The 26,995-nt window shown below is 41.0% G+C and overlaps 1 protein-coding gene across 1 annotated transcript in view; it reads right to left on the minus strand.

Annotated features, from left to right (window-relative positions):
• ANO10 (anoctamin 10) overlaps positions 1 to 26,995 on the minus strand; it is a 272,952-nt gene that overhangs the window by 88,439 nt on the left and 157,518 nt on the right. The window lies entirely within an intron of this gene.

The following is a 26,995-nucleotide window of genomic DNA, read 5'->3' on the forward strand; positions in this document are numbered from 1 at the left end:
AAATAGTGATGCATGCTCAACCTTGGAACAACAGGGCTCTGTGATACAGGGATCGAAGCATAGTCTGACAATGAGAAATAATATTAAGATGATTACAGAAAGCTTGTAAACACCATCTTCAGCCTATAACTGATTGGGATACCTAAAGTGGTTCTACAACTTGCCCAGCGAAATAGGCTTCTTGTGGAGCCTTTGGAGTGTACGAGACCTTAGGTGGAATCCTAAGCCCCATCCAGAACCTTCTGAGGTGGGACATTCCTACTAGAAAGGACAAGCAGACCAGCTTGTAACAGCTAGAGCAACAGAAGATACTTCTTGAAAGAAAGATCAGAAGGAAAAATCCAAAACAAAATTGGCAGTCTGATTAGTTACTACAAGAACAAGCAAGTTGTTTGCTGGGGAGTCATCAAGGCAAGCAATCATGTCCCTTCAGGACAACCTCCACCTCCAAAACTGAAACTCAAAGGGAACACAAGAAAAGGCTTGTAAGCTTGCTGGCAACCATGTTTGGTCTACTGTTGAGTGGAAGTGGGGGAAAAGCAGTAATGAAAATATGAGCTGAATTCAACCACTGAATTCCACCGACTCCAGATGACTAGGAGATGAGAGAGAGGAGAAAGGGCTGTTGATCCAAAGTGTGTTGAGAACTCGGGACCCCTGAGCCCATGAACAAGGACATAGCCATGAAAGGACAGAGCTGAGAGTGAAGCATCCAGTTGATTATGAAGTGAGGGAAGATGAACAAGAACATCCAATTTTATAGATGGTACCCATTTGACCTAGCCTCAGTGGCTTGATAATCAGAACTCGACTAGAGGAAGGTAAAAAAACAAAATAATTTTTGATAAGGGAAATAAGTGTAAATTGCTAGAATTTGATGAACTTGACCTATACTCATGGATGTAGTAGCTCAAAATACCAACTGAGAGGGAAGGAGTCTTCACATCAAGTATCAAACCTATCCCCTTTGTATACAGGACTGGTAAGGGTGGGCAATTTTAGACAATGGCTACCTAAAATAAGGGGATGATAAAGGCACAAAGTGACTGGTTTACGAGTTTTCAAGAGTGAGTTTAGTTTACGAGTGTGGGGGAAAAAGTAGAGTCCCTATTGAATAGTTTTCACATTTTCTAGACAGGTCTGGTGAAAAGAGATAGGGTTAAGATTCTTGTGATTCAATAGTGAGTAACTGTTACCATGACTAATTGAGACTGTCACAACTGTACAGGTAGAAGTTTTCTAACAAAAAGGGGGTAGTAATCTCATTGTCTAGGAACAAAGGACCCTAGGATCATCATGGGAGAAGAGCATGAGTGGAACGTGGGACCCTATTCAGAGAAGCAACAGCACTAGAGATGGAGGCTGAGCTGAGGACATGGAGAGAGGGAGCAGCTCAGCATTCTAGACACATGGAAAGAGAAAGACTGAGTGCTGGTAGCCAGGAGGCATGCATGCAGAATGTGCCCTTTGATTATTTAAATTATTATATATTCCTGAGTGTTTTTTGGTACATCCCGCTCCCCCCCCCCAAAAAAAAAAAAAAAATAACAAAAAACAGAGGGAATGGAAGCAAATACTATTGAATGATGATGCACGGAGGCGATTGTAATTATTGCAATGAAACGATCAGTGTCAAACTGATGTTCTCCCCTGTAAACTATCACTCAATTTACAATAAAAACTTTAAAATACATTTGTAAAATTACACACACACACACACAATTTATCCAATGAAAATTTTTTTTAAAAAAAACCAACAACCAGTTATGGCAATAAAGTGACACCATCTACTACTCTTAACGTTTTATAGAAAAGCAAGAATTGGACATTAAGAAAGTTCATGGAGAAGATGGAACAACCCCTAAGAAACTGCAGCATCTGCTGCTAAAAAATGTGGGCTTTGGATTATTGGTCAAGAAAGAAAACAGCTGAAAACATTTGAATGGAATCCTTACTGTGATATTTTCAAAAGGAGGATAAATAAAAAATGGATGCCTCCTGGGAGAAGAATGAACAAGTGAAGGAAATCAGAATCTACCAGAACAAGTCATAATTAAATCAGAAGACTCTAAAATCGGCAGAACCCCAGGACAAGCCAGGCACTCTCTGATGTTACAAGCAATCTGGAGTGGACCAGGGACAGGCAGCTTTCACTTAAATGTGACTCTGTGACCAAAGAGGATATTGCAAAATACGAATTAGGGACCTATAGTAGTTAAGAATATCTATAGACAAAACAGCATAATCAGATGACATTATATGTACCAGTTCTGATCTGAGATGAATTAATAAGGAAATTGGTTAGAATCCACAAATAATTTGGGGAAAGCTATACTGTGCCATGATTTCATTCCATTAAATTACTGAGGTAAGATTTTATATAAGACTTACCCACCTCACTGGAACCATTAGATAAAAAATGAACCAATAGAGAGAAAGATATCTATGTTTTTCAGCCAATGGGAGGCCTCAAGTTGCTAAAGTCCCACCATGACCAAGTCACTGGTTCCTTTCCATCTCTCCTAAAAAATCTGCACCATTTCAACTTCCTCAAAGTCTGGATGGGGAGTAGTGAGGGAAAAGCGCCCTGGTGAGAAAGGTGGATGTAGAGTGCTTAGAAAATGTGTGAAGAATTCTCCAATCAGGACCGGACGTTGAGAGACTGAGCGAGGCTGCTGCAGACCTCAGTGCTCATGGCTTCCATATGGTGTATAGCTTCCTAAAACTGGAACATTTGTACTGCTTAGACAAATGGTAATTAAAACAGGAGGCCATTTTTAATGGCTAAAACAGTTGGTAACAAGCTTGCACGAGTTAACTCTGTATAGTTTACTTTCCTATAAATATTTTTATAATAAGACCTTCTAAAATCCCATAGAGAACTGTTGCTTTTAAATGATATTTACAAAATAGGTTCCTGAGGAGTCCTAGTGTGACACTTTAGGGTAAGTACTGCTAACTGCAAGGAGCTCTAGTAGTGTAGTGGTTACGAATCGGGCTGCAAACCTCAGGGACAGCAGTTCGAAACTACCAGCTGTTCCGCGGGAGAAAGCTGAGGCTTTCTGCTCCCGTAAAGATTTACAGCCTCGGAAACCCTATACAGGGTCACTATGAGTTGGAATCGACTCTACGGCAGATAACAACAACAACAACTGCTAACTGCAAAGTCATTAGTTCAAACACACCAGCCAACTCCTTGGAAACCCTATACAGGGTCCCTATGAGTCAGGAGTGACTTGATGGCACATAACAACAACAATAAAGTTGACTTCTTCATTCCAAGCTTTTAACTTCCTACTGAACAACTCCAGGGTAATATACTCCTTGTAGAGTCCCACACAGATGGAGCTGAGCGCTATTTAGGTAGTTACCAGCACCACTGGAAGCTAGCAGGAAAGGGCGTTACTTTCATCTACTCATGCTTATTTCATGACTAGAATGTACTGGTCATAGGCAAGTGCTAGTGGATACTACAGTATAACAGATGTTGTCCTCCTGGCTCACAGACCACATGAGCTGTTGTCATCAAGTGCCATCAGTCAGTGTTGACTCATAGCCACCCTGTATGGGTTTCTGAGGAGTGGCTGGTGGGTTTGAACCACCAACCTTGTGGCTAGCAGTCCAATGTGAGTATATACTGGGGCAGGAACACACAGATCAGCAGTTATTCTCATTTTTCCCAAGTCAGAGAGGGTTTCCTGAAGGAAGTTTAAGCAGAGACATGAAGAACGAGAGGGAATTAGCTAGGCGAGGAAAGGGGGAGGAGTATTTGCAGAGTGAACATACAAATGTGTTTTGGGGGCTTTGGAAAGTTTGTACAAAAATTCCATTTTTTTTTCAGTTCAGTTTTTCCACAATTTTTTGAAACTGCATCATACAAAGGATGGGGGTGAAGCAAGGAGAGAGGGGCTAGAGATGCAACCAAGAGCCAGATGATGGAATTGTGTAACCAAACTTTAGAGTGAGAAGGCACTGAAGAATTCAACCCAGGAATGACACCGTCAGCTTTTTTCATCTGAGGCACAGAGAATGGACAAGTCAGGAAGGTATCCCGCAGCACGGAGGAATGACTGGGGACACTTAGCAGATGACTTGGGATCTCCATCACTTATCCATCCACTGGAATGATATGCACAGGATGAGGAGCAGGCATCTGTGTGGGACTGTAGACTTCGAGCTGTCTCTCAAGCATCTGTGTGGAGATGCTCAGTAGGCAGTTGGATAGAGACATCCCAAGCCCATAAAAGGGATGGGGGCTATAGACAGAGATTTTTGTGTGTATAAAAGTGGCAAATAAAGCCATGGGAATACAAGAGATTCCAATGAAGCGGAAAGATGAGATAAGGAGAGAAGGGGACAGAAGCACACGTGTAATGGCAGAGAGGGTGTGGGCAGCCTCCCTGGGAGCTTGGAGCCATGGTAAAGAAGGGGAAACAAAGTAAGGTGTGTGTCAGTGGGTGAAGCAAGGTCAAGTGCAGAAGGCTGGTGAGACCCACTGACTAGGGCCACCAGGAAGCCTTTGGCAATCTTAGTGGTTTCATTTGAGTGCTGTTCACAGATGCTACACCACAGTGGAGAAAGCAGGCTTCAGGAAATTGGCTGGAAGGAAAGATAAAGTGGCAGTTGGAGGGGTGTTGGGTTAGCCTGGAGGGTCTTTTTGTTTTTTGTTAAAGATGTAAGACTTGAATATGTTCAAATGCTTTGGGGAAGGAATCAGGTAAATGGGAAGATGGGGAGATACTAGAAGGAAAAGGTCTACGGCTCACAGCCAGGCCACTGTGCAAGGCAGGTGCTTGGTTGTCACTGAGGAAGGGAAGAGCTGACCATGGGAAACAGCAGTTGAGGATACTAATTTGAGGCTCAGAAGAATTTTAAGAGAAAATATATTTGCGTTTCAGAATATGAAATTCAATACTTAAAATGAGCAAGGACACAAAATAATTACACCTGATGTTCTCACTTATTTTTCTTTCACAGACTTAACCTTAGCCATTATTAAGTAGTCTTTCCTCAAAACTGGTTATATCCTCCTCACCTTAAAAAAACAAAACCAAAACGCCAACTTTAATCATTAAATGGAAAGAAAATATCTAACACCTTCACAGTGGTTTTCTGTGGATGCTGGCACTACAGATAATCCATCTTGAGTCTTTTCATAAACATGTATTACTTTCATATGAAAAACACAGACAAACTTACATTACACAGAAGAACACAGGGATCCTTGCTTAACAAATAAATTACACAGGTTAGGTTCACCCCACCTGGGTCAGTACTGCTCGGTTAAAAGGCCCAAAGGAAACAATCTGTAGCTCAGAGAATCTGAAGCCAAGAACAAAAGAAGTTGGGGAAGGCAGTCACTCAGTAATCACTTGTTCCAGATATTCAGAGAACACCAATGCAGGGTCCCACTCACTGTTAAGATGGTGGCTTCTCCCACACGCTTCTTGGTCTCTCAAAATCTTTGATGACATTGATTTTTCTTTCTGATTTTACTCCACTATGCTACCAAGGAGCCCCGGTAGCGTAGGGAATTATGAGCTGGGCTGCTCACTGCAAGGTTATCAGGTCAAATCAACCAGTCACTCTGTAGGAGGAGGATGAAACTTTTTGCTTCCATAAAGATTTACAACCTTGGAAAGCCTATGCTGTTGTTGTTAAGTGTTGTTGAGTAGGTTCCGACTCATAGTAACCCTGTATAGCGCCTGATGAGCCTGAACCGCCACCTTGTGGTTCAAACCGACTTTGCAGTCCAGCGCATTAATGCCACAGGACCACACCAGGACTTCTGGAAAGCCTATACAGGGTCACTTTGAGTCAGAACCGACTCCACAGCACACAAGCACCATTACCACCATACTCCCAAAGTTCTATCATATAACTGGTTTATCTGGTTTAACACATATATTTAATAAATGGTAGTGCCCAGAAAGTAAAACAGCTGCAATCATTCCCAGATACCTGTTAAATAATTGCACCTGCCCAGTTCTCCTCCCCCAGCGCCCATGAGTACCGACATCTCACCCACAGTGATAGACATAACCAGCTTCAGCAACAGGAGAAATGGGGCTATGAGAAGACAAGATGCAGAAAGAAACCCACATTCCATCAATGAGGACGAAAGGAGAAATCAGACTGCCTTCCCTTTCCCCCACTTGTATGTTTTTCAGGATGAATTCAATCCGGTTTTGTGGTCTAGCGGGGAAAGCACCATGTTTCCAAAGATCAGTTCTGTGAATTTTATTTATATTTTCCATATAGCCAATCTGTTACAAGGCTGAGAACTGTTTATATGTTAACTGATTTGAGGGGAAAAATAAAAAATAAAAGCATTTGAATTATTTTGACTTGTTTATGTAAATAAAAGAAAACCTAAGATGAAATAAGAATCTGCTCAGATTTGAAGAAAATCACACTTAAAATTAAGAGATTGGTAGAAATAGCCTTTTTTTAAAAAAAAAAAAAAAAGATATTTTAAGGGCCACCATTATGATTCTTCACCAACAATTGCCCTTTATATAAAACACAAAATTATACCGTGAAAAAGGAAAAGAGTAAAGAAACACTGGGGGGCAGGGTGCAGAGATGGGCAAGATTTAAAAACTAATCAATACAAAGAAGTTGGCTCCTTACAGCAGAGAGCTTCAAGGGATGATTATAGGGTGTCTTGGTTGGGAAAGGGAAAAAAAGAACAGGACCAGTGAAAATAATCACTGCGAAGCTAATGTTTTCAGGAGGCAGAGGTAAAGTACTGCTCCCTCTGCTATCAGCTCACCGCTCACCTTTGGTCACTCTGCAGGGTGAATGACAAGGTGTGTGTGCGTGTGCGTGTGCGCGTGCGCGTGTGCGTGTGTGTTGTGTCGGGTGCGCAGAGGAAGTGAAACCATTTTATTTTACAAAAACTAGAAAACGCGAGATACGATCAGCAGTAAGTAGCAGCTGTGTTTTGTAGCAGTGCGTCCCCAACCCTGTCTTTTCCGAAATAGAATATGCAAATCAGAGTCGAGTTCTTGGAATTTTGAAAAGCTAATTTGATTTCTATGGTGACTCTGCTGCGTTACCTCTTCCTATTCTGAGTCCAGCTATCACTGAACAAAAGAAACTCCTTCACAAAAGCATCCTCTGCTGATTACCAGGCAAATTACATGCCAAATGCCAATTAATAAGAAATGATTAATGGAGTCAAGATTTTAAAAATAATAAAATTATATATACATATATGTATATATGTGTGTATACGTATGTATGTATATATATACATATATGTGTATATGTATGTATATATATACATATATGTGTATATGTATGTATATATACACACACACATTATACATATATACACATACATATATACATATATAGAGAGAAAAAATGGGGCTCTGAAGGAAATACCTCACGAATTTCCAATTTAATATGGCAGACTAAGCCTGTATGTCTACTTCTTCCACTTCCCATGGGTCCCCCGAAATGACAGAACTATATACTCTAAATGGAATGAGACTAGAAAACAAGAGACGTTTCCATAACTTTTGAAGACAGAATTGACGGAATGGAACCTGCAGCTCAAGTTCCCGGAGGTGAAGGCAGGTCCTCCCAGAGAGGCACAGCAAACATATACCAGTCTTAGCCTTGACCCCACTAAAAGAGCAGGATTACTAGAGTGAAAACATTAAAGAGCACTCCTCAGAAAAGCCAAGGCCACTGGGATCCCTTTACTATAGCACCTTGTAACAGAGTAGATACCCTGGTGACAATGAGTTCTGTTACACATTGGGCTGTTAACTACAAGGTTGGGGGTTCAAACCTACCAGCTACTGTTTGGGAGAAATATGAGGCTATCTGCTCCAAAAGACTTACTGTCTTTCATGGAGAAGCTCCACTCTGTCTATAGGGTAGTAGCTATGACACAGAATATAGTGGGTGGCAGTGCCAATGGTTTGGTTTTTATAAAAGGGTGGTTGCAGGTTCTACTTCGCACTAAAGTCTTTTAAAGGCAGTGTGTGATCCATTGTATGGGGCTGCCAGACCCTGGAGAGGAGCCCGGAAGAGCACAGGGTCATACCAGATTACCACTAAAGACTTGGTAGTCATCCCAACAAACCACCTGCAAAAAGCTAAAGAAGGGTACTGCTGCCTAGGGTGGCCGACACTCTAGTCCTTCAGACTTAAGCTAATCAAGTCCCAGGGCGGGGAGTCTTTTCCCCACTCCTGAACCTTCCTGGGGCGCTCCTTATCTAGAATCTCCAACCCAAGGGAGAGGCCTTCTGCAAAAGAAACATGAACACCTGGAAAGGAAAGTCAGGCACAGTTGAGGACAACCAACAAATGTCCAAGATGAACAAGCAGAACAACCCTGGAGAGCAAAAGTCCACTCATTTTGAAGGTAAGTAGTAACTCAAAAACTTTACTCCTATATGCTACATGAAAAAGAAAGTTACTTAAGTAATCCAGCAAAGTGAAAATGGAGTCCAAGAAGACAATGAGAGAAAAAGAAATAGTAGCATCTGACCATGACCCAGAAACGGCTACAAAGAAAACAAAAGACGACCTTTTGGACTTGACTGCTTAAAGATTTAGTTAACACTATCTGGGTAAATGGTATATAGTATTTGTAATTATTATACATGTTCATTCTTGTTCTTATAATCAACTGAGAGACAAATCATGGACAATTATAGCTTACAACATAAAAATAATAAAGACCCAATAAAAATGTGAAGATGGAAAGCAGAGTCGCTAAAAGGAACATTAAATATGTTAAAAGATTCACCTTAAAGGATAGGATGCAAAACTATCTAAAGTTGACAAATCAAGAAACAGATGTTTTAAGTGAATTCTTGAAGGTCACAAAGGTAACCTCTAAAATAATCTATAAAATAATATTAGAATAAAAACTGGGAGGGGAAAGTGGGAAATAGCTTAAGTGTGGTAAATAATTCTTTTATAGCAGTAAGTCAAAATAATGTCTTAGCAGATAAACCAGGGAAAGGAAGTATATTACTTAAAGATATAATGACTATAAGGGGAACCCGAACCAGAAACTGTTAGCAATGATGTTGTTAAGTACCGTGGAGTCAGTTTCGACTCATAGTGACCCTGCACAGGGTTTCTGACGCAGTAAATCTTTACATGAGTAGAAAGCCTCATCTTTCTCCTGCGGAACAGCTGGTAGTTTTGAACTGCTGACCCCGAGGTTAACAGCCCCATTCGTAAGCCTCTGAGAAATGGAGATGAAGTTGGTGCAGGAGACTTCTGCTTCTTTGGTACTAGACCAATGACTTTGTGATTTTCCCCCCATAGGGCATGCATTACTTCTCTAAATAGTACAAGAAAGAAATATTCTTAGTTGACAGCAAACTTTTTAAAGGGCCAGAGAGCAAATATTTTGGCTTTGCAGTCTGTGTCACAACAATTCAGTTGTGCCATTCTTTGTAGAATGAAAGTAGCCACAGGCAACAGAGAAACAAATGAGTGAGGTTGTATGCCAGTACAACTTCAGTAAGCAAAACAGAAGAAGGGAGAATGTGGACCTTTGACCTTAGAGTTCGCTGCCCTGGTGTAGAGTGTTGCTAGCTGCTGATTGGTCCTGACTCTTGATGACCAGAGCCGAGCTGCTCCTTTGGGTTTTCAGAGTTGTGACCTTTTGGAAGCAGGTCAGCAGGCCTGTTTTCCAAGGTGTCTTTGGGTGAGTGTTTGTACCACCCAAGGGCATAAAGTGTGTAGAAAGTTCGAAAACTAATTATTTAAGCAATTTATTTAGTCACATGAAAATCTGTTGAAAGATGGAACAGCCTCCCAACATTTGTCTTTGTGACCACAGCACAATGAATGGGATTTCAACCCCCCACCCCCACCCCCACACCACACAAGTTTCAAGAGCGCTCTGGTGGGTACCCCACCCCCACCCCCAGGTTGCTGCTGTGTGATTTCTAAAAGCAGTGTGGGGGGGTGGGGGAGGACCACAACGGAGAAATGATAGGAAAGTCAATTAAAATGAGAGAGATAAAAGTAATTCTTTACTGCTATAAAAAAGTCATTTTTCCCTCCACCTCCCCTATCTCACCACTAACAGAACAGTGGCTAGGAGGGAAAAAAGATGGCAGTTAGACGAAACAAATAGCAGGAAATATTGTGAAGGGTCACAAACAAATTAAACTCAGTGCCTCAATGGCTCCTCCCTTTTAAAATATAATCCCCATTCTAGTGACATGACGGCGCCATGGTGGCACATTGGTTAAAGCAGCTGGCTGCGCAACACCAAGTTGGAGGTTTAAATCTACCAGCTGCTCTGAGGAAGAAAGATGTGGCAGTCAGCTTTGGTAAAGTCTTGGAAACCCTGTGGGGTGTTTTACTGTGTTCTGTAGGTCTCAGTCAGCATCGACTCTGGCAGTGGGTTTGGATTTTTGGCTTTGGTGGTGACATGCTAACAGAAGAGACTCACTGAATGATGGAGCTGCCATTCACTGGGGTGAGAAAGATGCCTTTCAAGACCTTGGCAATCCCTATATTGCTGAAGACACACGTCTGGTGGCTTTAAGGAGAGTGTAAAGTGTGTGCTCCTTCCTTCAAAGCCACATTTCAGGCACAAAGCATTTCCAGGCCAGATTTGATTGTAGTGAAAGGAAATGAAATCTGTAGGAGGGTACCATTTTATTTGGAGCTTGTTTTGTATTTTCAACAATTATTTTGATCGCCTGACAAGTAAACGCCAAGCAACATTTAATAACTGTGCTTAGAGACACTCTCAACTAAGGCCCGGAAGCCAACTCTGAGTCTGGTTTCATTTTACTATATACTTATTTTATTTATTTTAATTGGATCATCAAGTGGGAATTTAAATCACACTGGAAAAACATACATTGCGGCACCTCAACCCTTAGCCACAGACACCATATGCAGTGACATCACTAAGGTTGGTCTCACTCACTACAGTCTCTCACGGTATTGCCCCTGCTCCCCATGGCCCTCCTTCCCACACCAGGCCATGTAGAATCCTTATTCATGCTTGTTATCAATTGTAATCATAGAACAATGTGCTATATATGGGTATGTGCCGTGAATGTCGGACCATGTGATGTCCGATCACACATACGTCCATGGCAGCCAGGTGTCTGAGTGCAGAGATATCAGAACCAGGTCTTGAGATGGAAGCCCCTCTTCTGTCTAGCTGCTGGGCTTGGCCTAGAAGCCACCTAGTTAGTGATGATGAGGTTCCAGGCCCCAAATCCCAACCCCTGTCCTCCTCGGCTCCTGGGATTCAGAGAGTGAGTCTAGTGCCCAAATATTGTTCAATCTGGTCCCATAAGGTGCCAAGGGAAAGGTATGTACCCTGGGCCCCATCGACCCCCTTCAGACACTCCCTGGGGCAGGTTGTCACAAGTGAGCTGGCCTTCCCTGCAGCTGGCTTCTGAATGTTTAGCCACTGAAAACCTTATGAACAGCAGTACCACACTGTCAGATATAGTGCCAGAAGATGAGGGCCTTAAAATGCCTCCTCAAGTACAATTTACCGGGCTCATGTGAAATGAAGTAAAGTTTTTGGAACCTTCATTTGCTGATGGAGCACAACTCAAATTGCAGAGAAATAGCAGCAAATGTCCATTAATAATGGGAACAAGGAATATACTAAGTATGGATGTAAGAAAATTGGAAGTTGTCAAAAGTGAAATAGAACCCAAAAGGATAGATAGATATCCTAAGCGTTAGTGTGCTGAAATGAACTAGTATTGGTCATTTTGAATGACAGAAACTACAAATTTAAGAGAAATGGCATCAAATGCATAATTAAAAAGATTATTTGAAGACCTACCTCGAAATACAGTATCTGTGATAGGTTAATGTCATATGCTTACAAGGAGACCAGTTAATACCACTATTATTCAAATTTACATACCAACCACTACAGTCAGTGATGATGAAATTGAAGAATTTGACCAACTTCCTCAGTCTGAAATTGATCAAACATGCAATCAAGATGCACTGATAATTACTGGTGATTGGAAAGTTCAGGTTGGAAACAGAGGAAGGATCAGTAGCTGGGAAATATGGATTTTTTTGGACTGGAAAGTTCAGGTTAGAAACAGGAAGGATCAGTAGCTGGAAAATATGGATTTGTTTTGGACAGAAATGACGGTGTATATCTCATGACAGAATTTTGCAAGACCAATGACAAATGATTGCAAATACCTTTCTTAAACAGTAAAAATCCTAAAAATGACCTAGAGCTTCTGACCTGTGACCCTGTTTCTTTACAGTAGAAACTCAATTGCCTAAGACAGAGCCAATGCATCCTATTTGTGTTCTGTCAGTTTTCCAGGCATGTTTAACACTGAGTTTAAAGACAGGAAGTCCGGCAGGGGGAGAAATGCAGAGTTGATGCTGGTGTGCAGAGTTTGGGGAACGAGTGGAGATCCCAAAGGCCAGGACTTCCGCTATTTGATTCTGGGGACCAGGGTTCATGTACAGAACTCAGGTGGATCTTATCACCCATTAGGGCATAAGAGGGCACATGCAGTGGGAAGTGGAGGGGCTAAGCTGTGTTTCAGTGGAGCGACAAGAATTTGGTACATACTGCATACGGGAAATCAGCTAGCCAGTAGGATATGAGTGTGATCCGATATCACTAAAAGGGACCCTCCCTAAACTACATTGTTGGTAAGTGCCATTGAGCTGGTCCCGACACACAGTGACTCTGTAAAGGGTTTTCAAGATGTGGCTGGTGGGTTTGAACCGCTGACTTTGCAGTGAGTACTCCAGTGCTTATCCTACAATGTCATGCCAGGACTGCATATTTGAGCTTTTCCTCCAAGTCTCCAGAGTCAGCTGTTTCCCAATATGCACAATGGTTCCAAACTTTTTTTTTTTTTTCAAGTATCAAACACTGATCCCATAGTCATAGAGCACAAAGATCAAAAAGATATACAGAAAACCAAGCTAATACCTGTGGCAAGTAAGGCATTATTTATTGCAGTCTCTAGAGTAACGTGAGTCCTAATGTGGAAAATGTGCTGAATTGCAAAGTCGGTTTGAACCACAAAATCGGTGATTCAAGCTCACTAGCCACTCCTCGGGAACCATGTACAAGGTTGCTATGAACTGAGTCGATGGCGCTCAACAACAACTATAGAGTAACCCATCAGTTCAAACCACATAGGGTCGCTATGAGTTGGAACCAATTCAACAACATTTAACATATTCAACAACAGAGCAACATACTCCAGGCACTGATATTCTAAAGCAGTTGTTCAAAGTGCAACACAGAGTTGAGTTAATATCTTACCCATGGAGATGAAAAGAAAAATTAGCACTTAAAAAAAAAAAAAAGGAAAACCCTAAAGTACCTGCTACCTGATGAAATTACTAATTTCTTTAAATAGAAAGTGGTGTGCCACATTTGCCCACTCCTCAGATAACAGGCTGGTTCTCTCTCTGGAAACCTGGCACCCCACAGGTATAGCAAAGTCACCAACACCTGAAGAATCATTAGCAGAAAAGGAAAATGATGCTACAAAAAATAGAATCTTCAAGCACTAAGTTTATAATTAACGGTAATCTCAACTGCACTCCTGAATGTCATCTTTTATACAATGTGTGTATTTAAAGAGCTCCCAAGGTTCTATATTACACTGGTGGCAATTTAATGATGCTAAAAAAAAAAAAAAATCTGTGAAACCAGACATTTTCTTCACTTTTGCTTCAATGTAAATGCTTGTACACATCCACAAGGAAGCAAAAAAAGGCTGTTCATCCTGAAGTACCACTGGCTGTAGGAGCAAAGAGTTGGAGGCAAATGGGTGTCTGTCACTAGGAGTATGGAAGAGTAAATTTTGGTTTATTCATTAGATGGAAATCTATTCAGCAGTCAGAAGCAATGAACTAGATTTATATGCAGCAGCATAGATAGATATCACAAACACGATGCGGAGTTTAAAAAATTGGAATTCGGATGAGATGTGGAGCCCCAAACCATGACTAAGTCAAAATACATACACAGCAACATGATTAAAAGAAATGAGTGGAGGGTGGAAGGGAAAGACATACCGTAAATATTCCAAATTGAATGACACTCACTGCAGGAGGAAGGCACAGAGGTGGGGAGAAAGCAAAAGCAAACCAAAGATGCCTGGGTCATAAGTCAAAGAGCAGAACCAACCTTACTGAGTACTTGAGGTGGTGCTCATAGGGCAAGGGGGCAGTAAGTAGCATTCTTATAAATGAAACATCTTTAGTGGGTATGTATTTTTCATACTCAAAGCTTTTGAGTATTTATTACTTGTTAATCTTGCATCACAGCCATCTATAATGCAATGGGACAATGCACTCTACTGTCTATTACCATTCTTTAAACTTGGCATGTTTTGACATAACTATTATCGCAATTTACAGATGGCATCTAATACGAGGTCCTGGTGTGGCACTAGACTGCTAACTGGAAGGTCAAAGATTCATAACCACCATTCATAAGCACGTCTTCAGCCTATAACTGACTGGAATACCTAAAAGAGGTTCTAGAACTTGCCCAGTGAAATAGGCCTCATGCAAAGCCTTGACAGAGTATAGGACCTTAGGTGGAATCCTGAGTCCCATCCAGAACCTTATGAGGTGAGACATTCCCACTAGCAAGGACAAGCAGACCAGCCTGGAACAGCTACAGTGACAGAAGACACATCTTGAAAGACAGATCATCAGGAAAAACCCAAAGCAAAAATGTCAGCATAGACTGGCTACTACAAGAATAAGCAAGCTGTTAGCAAGGAAGCCATCAAGGTAGGCAATCAAGTTCCTTCAAGACAAACTCCCCTCTAAAATCAAAGGGAATACACAAACAAGCATGTAAACTTGCTGGTGACCACATTGGTCTATTGGTGCATGGAAGAGGAGGAAAGGCAGCAATGAAGAAATGGGCTGAGTTCAACCACAGTCCATTGACTGCCATTGGTATGGAGATGAGAGAAGAAGAAGGGCTGGTTGGTCCAAAGTATGGTGAGATCTGGGGACACCTGACCCTGTGGACAAGGACATAGCCACAGAGGGCTAGAGCTGAGAGTGAAGCATCCAGCTGATATGAAGTGAGGGGAGATACACAAAAACACCCAAATTTGCAGACAGTACTCAATTGACCTAGCCTCGATGGTTTGATAATCAGAACACACACACACACAAATTTTTTTTTTTTTTTTTGGATAAAGCAAGGAAAAGTAAATTGCTACAATTTGATGAACCTGATCTATACTCAGAGCGGTAGTTACTCTAAATACCAACAGAAAGGTAAGGAGTCTTCACATCAAGTATCAATGCTATCCCCTGTGTACATAGGATAGATAGGGACAGGCAACTTAGACACTGGCTATCTAAAATGAGGGGGCGATAAAGGCATGAAGTGACTGGCTTACAAGGTTTAAAAGGGAATTTAGTTTAAGGGTATGGAAGGAAAGAAAGAGTCCCCACTGAATAGCTGTCATCTTATCTAGATGGGTCTGGTGAAAAGAGATGGGGATAAGATTCCAACGATTCAATAGTGAAAAATTATTATCCTGACTCATTCCGACTGTCACAATTGTAAACGTAGAAGTTTTGTAACAAAAACAGCGAAGTGATTAATCATACAGTCCAGTAACAGAGGACCCTAGGACCATCAAAGGAGAAGAGCACAAGAAGAATGCAGGACCTTATCCAAAGAAGCAGTGACATCAGAGATGGAGGCAGAGATGGGGTCATGGAGCGGGGAAGCGGCTGAGGACTCTAGATTCATGGGAAGAGAGGGACTAAGAGCTGGTGGCCAGGAGGTCAGAATGTGCCCTTTGGAGGTATAAATTATTATATATGCCTGAGTGTTTTTTTTAAAAAAAAGCTAAAGTGGATAGAGAGAAATACTGTTAATTGATGGTACATGGAGGGGATTATAATCATTGTAATGAAACAAGGTGTATGATTTGTTGAATGTAAAACTGATGATCTGCCTTGTAAACTTTCACTCAATCCACAATAAAAGCCTTTAAAATAAATAAGAAAAAGAACGCTCAACTCAAGTTCTAAAATATCCGTAATAAATAAACTACCAGTTACACCTTGGAAACCAAATACAGGGTCGCTATGAGTTGGAACTGACCAGACAACACAAAACAATATTTAACGTGAGATAGGATAAACCACTGTCAAAACCCATTGCAGTAGAGTTGATTCTGACTCATAGTAACACGGTAGGGCAGAAGAGAATTGCCCCATAGGGTTTCCAATACTGTAGATGTTTACAGAAGCAGAAGGCTACATCTTTCTCCTGCAGAAAGGCTACTAGGTTTGCACCACGGACCTGCTAATTAACATCTGTCCCTCTGAACTAAGATAACACATGCCAAAAGCTAAATGAGCTACTGCTGCGTTTAATGAAGAGAAAAGAAAGCATTGATCATGCTATGAAATAAATTCAGAGAGAAAATTAAATAGCAAGACTCTTACGGAATTGAACTTGATACTGTGATTAATAACCCTGCTCACGAAGTGCTGCTTAGCAGACTGCTAAGATAGCTTATTCCAGAAATGTGCTCAGTTTTCACTGTAGAGTCAATATGCTGCCTGTAAGCTCCTAGAGCCCTGGTGGCACAGCAGTTAAGCACTTGCCTGCTAACCACAAGGTTGGCAGTTAAAATCCCCAGCAGCTCCACAGGAGAAAGATGTGACAGGCTGCTTCCATACTGATTTACAGCCTTGGAAATGTTATGGGCCAGTTCTACCTTTTCTGATAGGGGCTGTGAGTAGAAATAGGCTCAACAACAATGGGTTAGGCCTGGTTCTAAGTTTCTAGATCATGATGTGCTTTTTGTTTTCCATGTCTCAACTATGATGTTTATTTTCTATTCTAAAATAAAATCAACACCAGGTGCAAATCAGCAACAAGCTCTGAGAAGATTTCACCTGTATATTCAGGGCCGCGAGACAACTACACAGTGATACACTTGGGGCCTAAGGGCTCAGGATCTGATTGACTGATACTCAAGGTCCCTCCTTCTACTCCTATGGGAGTTTTCATTGGACCTTGGAATTAGCATAAACCTTTTTTTTTTTTTTTTTTTTAAACTTCCTTTTCACTGAGTAGCAACAAAGACATTGGAAACCTTCCATTTACTTCCAAGTTGTAAGAGAAACCACCACATCCCAATATGCTGCGTACAATCTGTGTCATCTGTGAAATACAAACAGCACAGCCTTGTTGTTGTTGTATGCTGTCGAGTCGCTTCTGACTCACAGCAATCCTGTATAGGGTTTCCAAGGAGCGCTGGTGTGAGCTTCAAATGCTGACCTTGTGGTTCAAACTCACCTTACAGTCCAGCACATTCAACCACAGCTCCCCAAGATCTGTTATAAATACTGACCCCAGACCCAATGCACAACAGAAGGAAAAACTGCCAGTTCTGCGCCAACCTCACAATTGTTGTTGACCCCACTGCTGCTGCCACTATGCCAATCCATCATGAGGTTCTTCCTCTTTTTTTCTGACCCTCCACTTTACCCAAACATGATACACTTCCCTTCTCGAGGTCCCTCCTGTTAACATGTCCAAAGTGTGAGAGATGAAATCTTATTATTCTGGCTGCTGTATGTGCTCCTGTATGTTGTGTAAATAATTCGAGACTGGATTATATGAAGAAGGGTGAGACATCTGGACTGGAAGAAGACTCATTAACAACTTGAGATGCACAGATGGTACAACCCTCCTTGCTGAAAGGGCAGAGGACTTAAAATACTTACTGATGAACATATCAAGGTCTACAGCCTTCAGTATTGATTGCATCTCAATGTAAAGAAAACAGAAATCCTCGCCACTGGGCCAGAAAACAACATCAAGAAACGACTGAAGTTGTCAGAGGCTTTATTTTGATCTACTATCAATACTCATGGAAGCAGCAGCCAAAAAATCAAATTCAGTTCCGACTCACAGTGACCCTGAATATGGTTTCCAAGGAGCAGCTAGAGAGTTTCAACAGTGGACCTTGCAATTTGAATGAGTTATCAGTTTGAGCACTAAGGTGTGCCTAACCCACGCCATGGTATTTTCAATAACTTCATATGCATGTGAAAGTTGGACACTGATTAAGGAAGACAGTAGAAAAATTGATGCAATTGAGTTATGGTGTTAGAGGAAAATATTAAAATTAACATGGACTGTCAAAAGAACAAAGAAATCTGTGTTGGAAACGTACAGTCAGAATGTATCTTAGAAGTGAGGATGGTGAGACTTTGTCATACTTTCGACATGTGATTAGGAAGTGAAAAAGCAAGAGCCCCAACGAAATGGAATGACACCAAGGCAACAGCAATATGTTCAAGTGTAACAAAAACCATGAGGATGGTGCAGGACCAAGTAGTGTTTCACTTCTGTTGTGGAAAACTAGATGAGTAGACGGCGAGTAGACAGCGTCTAACTACAACAACATGCAAGATACTTCCTGCGCTATTCCATTTAAATGAGTTTTGGGAATATGCAAATCTAATCTATAGGATGTGTTTCAGTGAAAGTCTAGGATGAGAGGTAGGAGGGAACATTTTGGAGTGGTGAAAATTCTGTCTTTTTGTGGGGATGGTTACATAGGCTTATACGTTTCTTAAGATTCATCAAACTGAAATTATAATATGGGAGCATTTTACTATATGGAAATTATACCTCAAAGTTGATTAAAAACACACCAGAATGATGCAATGAATTCTTAACTCCTCTGATTTTATTTGCAACAAAAATAAAGTCTTAGACTGATCCAGGCACAAGCCAAATTTTAAAGATAACGTAAGAGAGCAATCCAGAGATTTTCCCCCTCAATGTGTAGCTTTGAAATGACATGGGGTTGGGAGGGGGTGGGAGGAGGACAGCTTAGTTAGCTGTCATCAGTGATAAAATGACGTCGTTAACACTGAACCTAAGTACTCTTTTGGTTGCCTGAGGAGTATAGTGCTAGCATTTCAGGTCATATTTTCAGTTTTAATTACATATCCTTTCCATCTACAAGTTGTTTCCCTTTCACAGCAGAATTAATTTCCTTCCAGCTTTGGCCATGATGTCTTACAATTTTTAGCAATGCTTTTTTCCTGTGCATTATACAATGTTGTTATTGGTAATTGTCCTCAAGTTGGTTCTGTCTCCTAGCGATCCTTTCTGTATAAGGTTTTCGAGGTTATAAATCTTTGCAGGATCAGAAAGCCTCATCTTTCTCTTGCAAAATGGTGGGTGGATTAGAACTATTAACCTTATGGTTAGCAGTACAGTACTTATCCTACAGAGCCACTATGGTCCTGGTGCATTATATAATGGTGGTGGTGACCTGCCCTAGAGTCGGTTCCAACTCAGAGTGACCCTAGCAGAGGGTTTCTGAGGCTGTAAAAATCTTGACAGGAGCAGAAAGCCTCATCTTTCTCCAGTGGAGCAGCTGATAGATTCAAACTGCTGACCTTGCGCAGTTAGCTGCCCAACTTGTAAACCACTATGCTATCAGAACTGGCAGTGCTTTATATAATGTTGTGCTGATTCTACAGCGCCACACCAGGACAGAACTGTTTCAGACATAGCTGTGGGCACTATACTGTGTTGGTAGGCTAATTTTTAAGGATTTCACACTAGCAATGTGATGTGTTCTTTCAGTGCATTTTATGCCTACAATTGTTTCAGCACAGTGCTGGCAAATGCACTAAGGAAACACAAAAAGGATGGACTAAGGGACCATCTTAGACCTAAAGACTTTTCTGTAACAGGAGGAGACTTGGAAGAACAGAGGGTTCCTGGGCAGGAGTCAACCAGTGACAAGGAGTAGATGAGGTGACACAGACGGCGCCAAAGCACTGCCACAGCGTGCCTGGCATGTTCGCACATGGCTCAATTTGGACCTATAGGAGGGACAGGATTTGCAGGCATGTAGACAGACTTTCAATATTTTCTTTAACATTCCAGGTCCTGCTTTATTACTCATGTGGTTATCAAAGTAAACTCTGAAGGCTTCTAAAAATGTCAAGAACCGTAATTTTAAGTTTTGAAATTGAAGTTACTCTAAAGCGTTCTCTCTGATAGTCACAAGGAAAACATCAGTTAAAGCCTCCTTTCTCCTGGATCCCTTTGATGCAAACCCATGACTTTTGGTCTCTGATCGTTCCTTAAACATGTTTCTGCGTCAGTGTTTAATCTTCACCTCGTGACCACATCAATAAAGGTGTGCACCACGTTGTATCATTTCACCGTATTTATTCAATCTATAAACTGAGCAAATAATCCGAGAAGCTGGATTATAAAGAAAAGGGAAGGAAATGCTTACTGAAAGATCAAAGACTACAGTCTTCAGTATGGACTGCACCTCAACATACAGAAAACGAAAATCCTCACAACTGAACCAATCATGAAGAGATTAAAGTTGTCAAATACTTCAGTGTACAGTCGTGAATGCAGCAGTCAAAAAATGAAATGATGTATTGCATTGGGCAAATCTGCTGCACAAGACCTTTTTAAAGTGTTCAAGAGCAAAGATGTCAGTTTGAGGACTAAGGTGAGCCTGACCCAAGCCATGGTACTTTCAATGACCTCATATGCCTGTGAAAGTTGGAAGACCTCATATACCTGTGAAAATACGAGACCACAGAAGAACTGATGCATTTGAGTTATGTTTGTTGGAGGATATTCAAAGTACCATGCCGAAAGAACAAACTAATATGTGTAGGAAGAAGTACAGCCAGAATATTTCTTAGAAGCCAGTATGGCAAGACTTTGTCTCTCATACTTCAGACATGTTATCAGGAGGGACCAGTCCCTGGAGAAGGAAATCATGCTTTGTAAAGTGGAGGGTCAGCAAAAAAGAGGAAGGCTCCCCATAAGATGGACTGACACAGTGACAGCAGCAATGTGCTCAAGAGTCAAACTCATGAGGATGGCCCAGGACTGGAGAGTGTTTCCTTGCGTTGTGCAAAGATTTGCTGTTGAGTCAGAACCAACTCCATGACATCTGACAATGACCTAATACTCGTACTGTTGCAGGGATTCAATTCTGTCAATTTATATATTATATCCTTATGCATATATTTTACGTAATCCAGCTCTTCCCAAGTTAGACTGCAAGCTCACTGAGGCAAGGAATTGTATTGCCTCCTTTTGTTATGGCTGAGATCATCTGGAATCAAATGTAGATGCAATGTGGGTCACTGTAAAGCCTATTAAATGCAGAGGCTAACTTAAATTATCAACAATTACAATCTTGTTTGGAAAAGTACGTTGTAATCAAGGTTGCAGAGCCTTTAACATTACGTCTTTGACCAGACACATTCTGATTGCAAAATAATTTTCCATTAAAGCACTTTAGGAGAATGCTACAGTAATTTCTCTTCGTACATAACACTGCTGTGATAACCCAGAAAATACTCAGAGAAAACTTTCCCACAGCTGGAAACCTATTTACAGTCACATAAAATGTTCAATCACAGGTTAAGTAAGAGTGAAAGTGTATCCAATTTAAAAAGAAATAGTAAGAAAGGCAGTTTAGCATAAATATAATGCTAGATTTTACCTTACCTGCCATAAAACATATCTTATGTTGAGAAGACTAAAGTTTCAAATTTTAAGAATTTGATGTTTTAAGAAACGGGATAGTCTTTGCAATCTTGGATTTTCTATTTGAACTGAAATCTCATCAAGCCCCTCCCTTTTGTAGAGGATGAATGTGCCCGGTTCCCAAGTGAACAGCAGGGGGTGTTAAAAATTCTACACTGGAACCAGCTTTACTGATGACATGCTTGTATACCACATACTCCCATGGGTACTCCCTTATTCTGATAAAATCCCCATAAGTCTAATGTGAATTGAAATTGTTCTATAACAGTGGTTATTTGGCACAGGGATTCCAACAGTGACTGACACAATGGCTACAACACTGGCTCAAACTTAACAGTTGTCAGGATGCTGTAGGACTGGGTAGGGTTTCACTCTCATGTACATAAAACAGTCACTAGCAGGGCTGCTAAGTGACAGGTCAGCAGTTCAAACCTACCAGCCACCCTGTGGGAGAAAGATGAAACTTCTGCTCCCTGTATTGTTTGTTGTCACCGTTGTTGTTAAGTGCCATTGAGTCAATTCCAATTCACAGTGACCCTGTATAAGGTTTCCAAGGAGCAGCTGGTAATTTTGAACCTTTGACCTTGCGGTTCAAAAACAACTTTGCAGTCCAGCGCATTAACCCACAGTGCCATGCCAAGACTCCCTGGTAAAGATTTATAGCCTTGGAAACCCTATTCAGGGTTGCTTTGAGTTGGAACCAACTTGACGGCATACAACCACCACCACACCATGAGTTGGAACCAACTCAATGGCACCTAACAGTTGTTAATAGCATGCCAACAACTGTAACCTGGATGGGACCCAACTCATATTTTCAAGAGGACCCTCAGAGAGACATAGCATCTTACTATCTTTCCTTGGTCCATTCAGTAACTCATTTTACGTTATACTTGCTCCTTGCTCTTCAAAACATCCAACATCTCTCCCTACTTCCTCATATTTATGAATGACCTTACTTGTTATTTCATGAGCAACTCCCTTTGCCACTTTACCCACCTTCCTGGAAACGGAACTCAAGCTGTCCACTTTTCCTAATCCATCCAGTCCCTCTCACATTGTCAGAGTCATCATTCACCCTTGGGGAAACTGCCAAAGTATTTGTTGAATGGCATCACTCGTGCAGAGCTTTCAATCTGTTCAGATTCAGTCTTTTTTTGTTTGTTTTGTTTCGTTTTGTGTGCTGTGGAAGAGATACAACTAACAAAATATTTGCCATATCAATGGTCTTCGCCTGTACAGTTCAATGGCAATAAATATGCTTATCATGTTTTAAGGTAACAGAAGTTTTCCATTTCCCTTAATGTAAGCTCAGTATACCCTAAACAGTGTCCTTTCCCACTCCCTGGTTTTTGCCTTGTAAACCACTTTGATCGCTCTATAAAAATATTCCACTGCCACACATTTGCCACAATTGATGCATCTGAAAGTAAGTACCAAAGACCAGAAGAACTATAGGATGACATTAAGAAGATCATACAGGAAGAAAGCAAAAGATCATTAGGAAGACAAGAAAGGAGAAAAAGACAAAAATGAATGTCAGAAGACACTCTAAAACTTGCTCTCCAGCATAGAGATGCTAAAGCAAATGGAAGAAGTGAGGAAATAAAAGAGCTGAACAGAAAATTACAAAGGGCAGCTGGAAAAGACAATGCAAATCATTATAAAGAAATGTGCAAAGCCCTGGAGTTATAAACCAAAACTGAAGAACACACCCAGAATTTCTCAAGCTGAGGGAACTGAAGAAAAAAATTCAAGAACCAACTTGAAATACTGAAGCATTCTATGGGCAAAATATTGAATGATTCAGAAAGCATTAAAAGAAGTTGGACAGAATACACAAAGTCACTGTACCAAAATGAAATGGTTCCATGATTTCAAGATGTAGCATGTGATCAAGAACTGACGGTATTGAAGGAATAAGTCCAAGACACACTTTTTTTTGCATTGGCAAAAAAAAAAAAAAAAAAAGCAGTCTCCAGGAATTGACGGGATGCAAATTGAAATCTTTCAACAAACTGATGATGCACTGGTCGTTCATTTACCTATGCCAAGATTTGGAAGACAGCTATGGTCAACTGATTGGAAGAGATCCATTTTTGTGACCATTCTAAAGAAAGGTGACCAAAGGGAACATAGAAACAATCAATCAGTGTAATTAATGTCACTTGCAACAATTCATTGACAGGTAACTGCCAGAAATTGAAGCCTCATTCAGAAGAGGACACAGAACAGGGTATATCATTGTTGAAGCTGGATCGTGGCTGAGAGCAGAGTACACCAAAAGGATGCTTATTTTTGCATTATAGACTATGCAAAGGCTTTCAACTATGTGGATCTTGACTAGCTATGGGTAACACTGCCAAGAATGGGTATTCCAGAATACTTCATTGTGCTCATGAGGAGACTATACATTGACTACAAGGCAGTTGTTCAAACAGAACAAGAGAATATTGAATATTTTTAAATCAGGAAAGATGTGCACCAGGGTTGTATCCTGTCACCATACTTAACTGTATGCTGAGCAAATAATCCAAGAAGCTGCATTATGTAAAGAAGACTATAGCATCAGGATTGGAGAAAGACTCATTAATAGCCTATGATATGCAGATGTTGTTGTTGATGTTAGGTCTCACTGAGTAGGTGTCACTGAGTTGGTATTGACTCATAGCAACTCTACGCACAACAGAAGTAAACACTGCCCAGTCCTGCACCAACCTCATAATCGTTGCTATGCTTCAGCCCATGGCTGCTGACACTGTGCCAATCCATCTCGTTGGAGGTCTTTCTTTTTTTCTCTGACTTTCCACTTTACCAAGCATGATGTCCTACTCCAGGAACTGGTCCCTTCCTGATAACATGTCGGAAGTATGGGAGACAAAGTTGGGCCATTCTGGCTTTGGAGGAGCATTCTGACTGTACTTCTTTCAACACAGATTTGCTTGTTTTTTTTGGCAGTGAAAAGGACTTAAAATACTAATGAAGAGGAGCTCTGGTACGGTAGTGGTTACGAATCGGGCTGCAAACCTTAAGGCCAGCAGTTCAAAACTACCAGCCGCTCCGCGGGAGAAAGATGAGGCATTCTGCTCCCGTAAAGATTTACAGCCTCGGAAACCCTGTACAGGGTTGCTATGGGTCGGAACCGACTCGACGGCACTTAACAACAACAACGAAGATCAAAGACCACAGTCTTCAATATGGACTTTAACTCACTGTAAAAAAAAACAAAAAACTCTGCACACCTAAATCGGTAAGTAACATGATAAATTTAGACAAGTTTGAAATTGTCGAAGACTACATAATTCCAACACTCAAGGAAGCAGTAGTCAAAAATTCAAATGATATATTCCATTAGGCAAATCCACAAGACCTCTCTAAAGTATTCAAGTACAAAGGTGTCAGTTTAAAGACTAAGGTATACATGACCTAATGCTTGATATTTTCAGTAGCCTCATACCCATATAAAAGTTGGATGAAGAATAAGAATATAAAAATTAATGCATTTGAGTTCTTGTGTTGGAGACGAATACTGAAAGTGTCATGGTTTGCCAGAAAAGCACACAGATCTGTGTTGGAAGAAGTACAACCAGAAAGCTTCTTAAACACCAGGAAGACGAGACTTTGTCTCTCATACTTTAGACATATTACTAGGAGGGATCAGTGCCTGGAGAAGGACATCATGATTTGTAAAGTGGAGAGTCAGTAAAAAAAGATTAGACCCCTAAGGAGATGGATTTACACGGTGGTAGCAGCAATGGGCTCAAATTTAACAATTGTGAGAATGGCACAGGACCAGAGAGTGTTTCATTCTGTTGTGCATAGGGTCACTGTGAGTCAGAACTGACTCGATGGTACCTAAAAACAACAACAAATAAAAAGGAACAAACTATTGATAAATGCAATAACATCAATGAATCTCAAATGCATTACGTTAGGTGAAAGAAACCAGACATTAAGAGTTATATACTATACAATTATGTATATAAAGCATTCTGACAAAGGCAAAACTATAGGGAAGAAGGGCAGATCCCTGGTTGCCAGGGATTATGGGCAAGGGAATTGTTTGCTCTTTTGGCTGTTCAAAATTTAGATGATATAACCTTATAACCTTGCTTGCTGGCAGTGAAGAGAACTTAAAGAGGGTTGACTATGAAAAGGCAGCATGAAGGAATTCTGGATGATGATAAGATTGCTTAACATAAATCTATGCATTTGTCAAAATGTTAATTTTACTGTCTGTGAACTAAAAAGCTTATTTAAAATGAAAAAAAAAAATCAATGACATGATGAAAAAATGGCGATGGGACTTTCACTTAACCTCTCACCTATGCATCATTAAAATGATTATAATTTAAAAGAGATTAAAGCCATGTAACAAAATACAATACATATATTGTAAGCCTGTCTTCAGCCTATACCTGATTGGAATACCTAAAAGGGGTTCTAGAACTTGCCCAGTGAAATAGGCTTACTGCAGAGCCTGTGTAGTGTACAGGACCTTAGGTGGAATCCTGAGCCCCATCCAGGATCTTATGAGGTGGGGTATTCCCACTAGAAAGGACAAGCAGACCAGCCTGGAACACCTAGAGGAACAGAAGATAATTCTTGAAAGCAAGAGCAGCAGGAAAAATCCAAAAGTCAAACATCTCAGTCTGGCTACTACAAGAACAAGCAAGTTGTTCACTGGGAGCCATCAAAGCAAGCAATCAAGTTCCTTCAGGACAAAATCCTTTAGGTCTGAAATTCACAGGGAACGTATGAACATGCATGTAAGCTTTTTGATGACAACATTGCTCTACTGTTGAGTACAAGAGGGGGAAAAGGCAGCAATGAAGAAATGAGCTGAATTTGACCACGTTCCAGAGACTTCTGTTGACCTAGAGATGAGAGAGAGAGAAGAAGGGCTGGTTGGCCTGAAGTGTGACAAGACCTGAGGACTCCTGAGCCCATGGACAAGGACTTAGCCACAATGACTAGAGCAGAGAGCGAAGCATCCAGCTGGTATGAAGTGAGGGGAGATGCACAAGAATGCCCAAACTTGCAGATAGTATCCATTTGACCTAGCCTTGACAGCTTAATGATCAGAACTCGACTAGAAGAAGATAAAAAAAAAAATTCTGATATAGTAAACGAGTGTAATTACTACAATTTTATGACCTGTACATCTAGATGTAGTAACTCAAAATATCAATTGAAATGGAAGGAGTCTTTGCATCAAGTATCAATCCTACCCCCTCTGTATACAGGGTTAATAGAGATAGGCAACTTAGACATTGGCTACCTAAAATGGGGAGGGGGAGGCGGTGGAGTCTATAAAGGCACAAAGTGACTGGCTTACAAGTTCTCAAGAGGAAGTTCTGTTTTAGAGTGTGCAGGGGGAGGTAGAATCCCCACTGAATAGTTTTCATCTTATCTAGACAG

The sequence above is a fragment of the Chrysochloris asiatica genome, unplaced genomic scaffold, assembly GCF_000296735.1.
Source record: "Chrysochloris asiatica unplaced genomic scaffold, ChrAsi1.0 scaffold00124, whole genome shotgun sequence".
Classification (NCBI taxonomy): Eukaryota; Metazoa; Chordata; class Mammalia; order Afrosoricida; family Chrysochloridae; genus Chrysochloris; species Chrysochloris asiatica.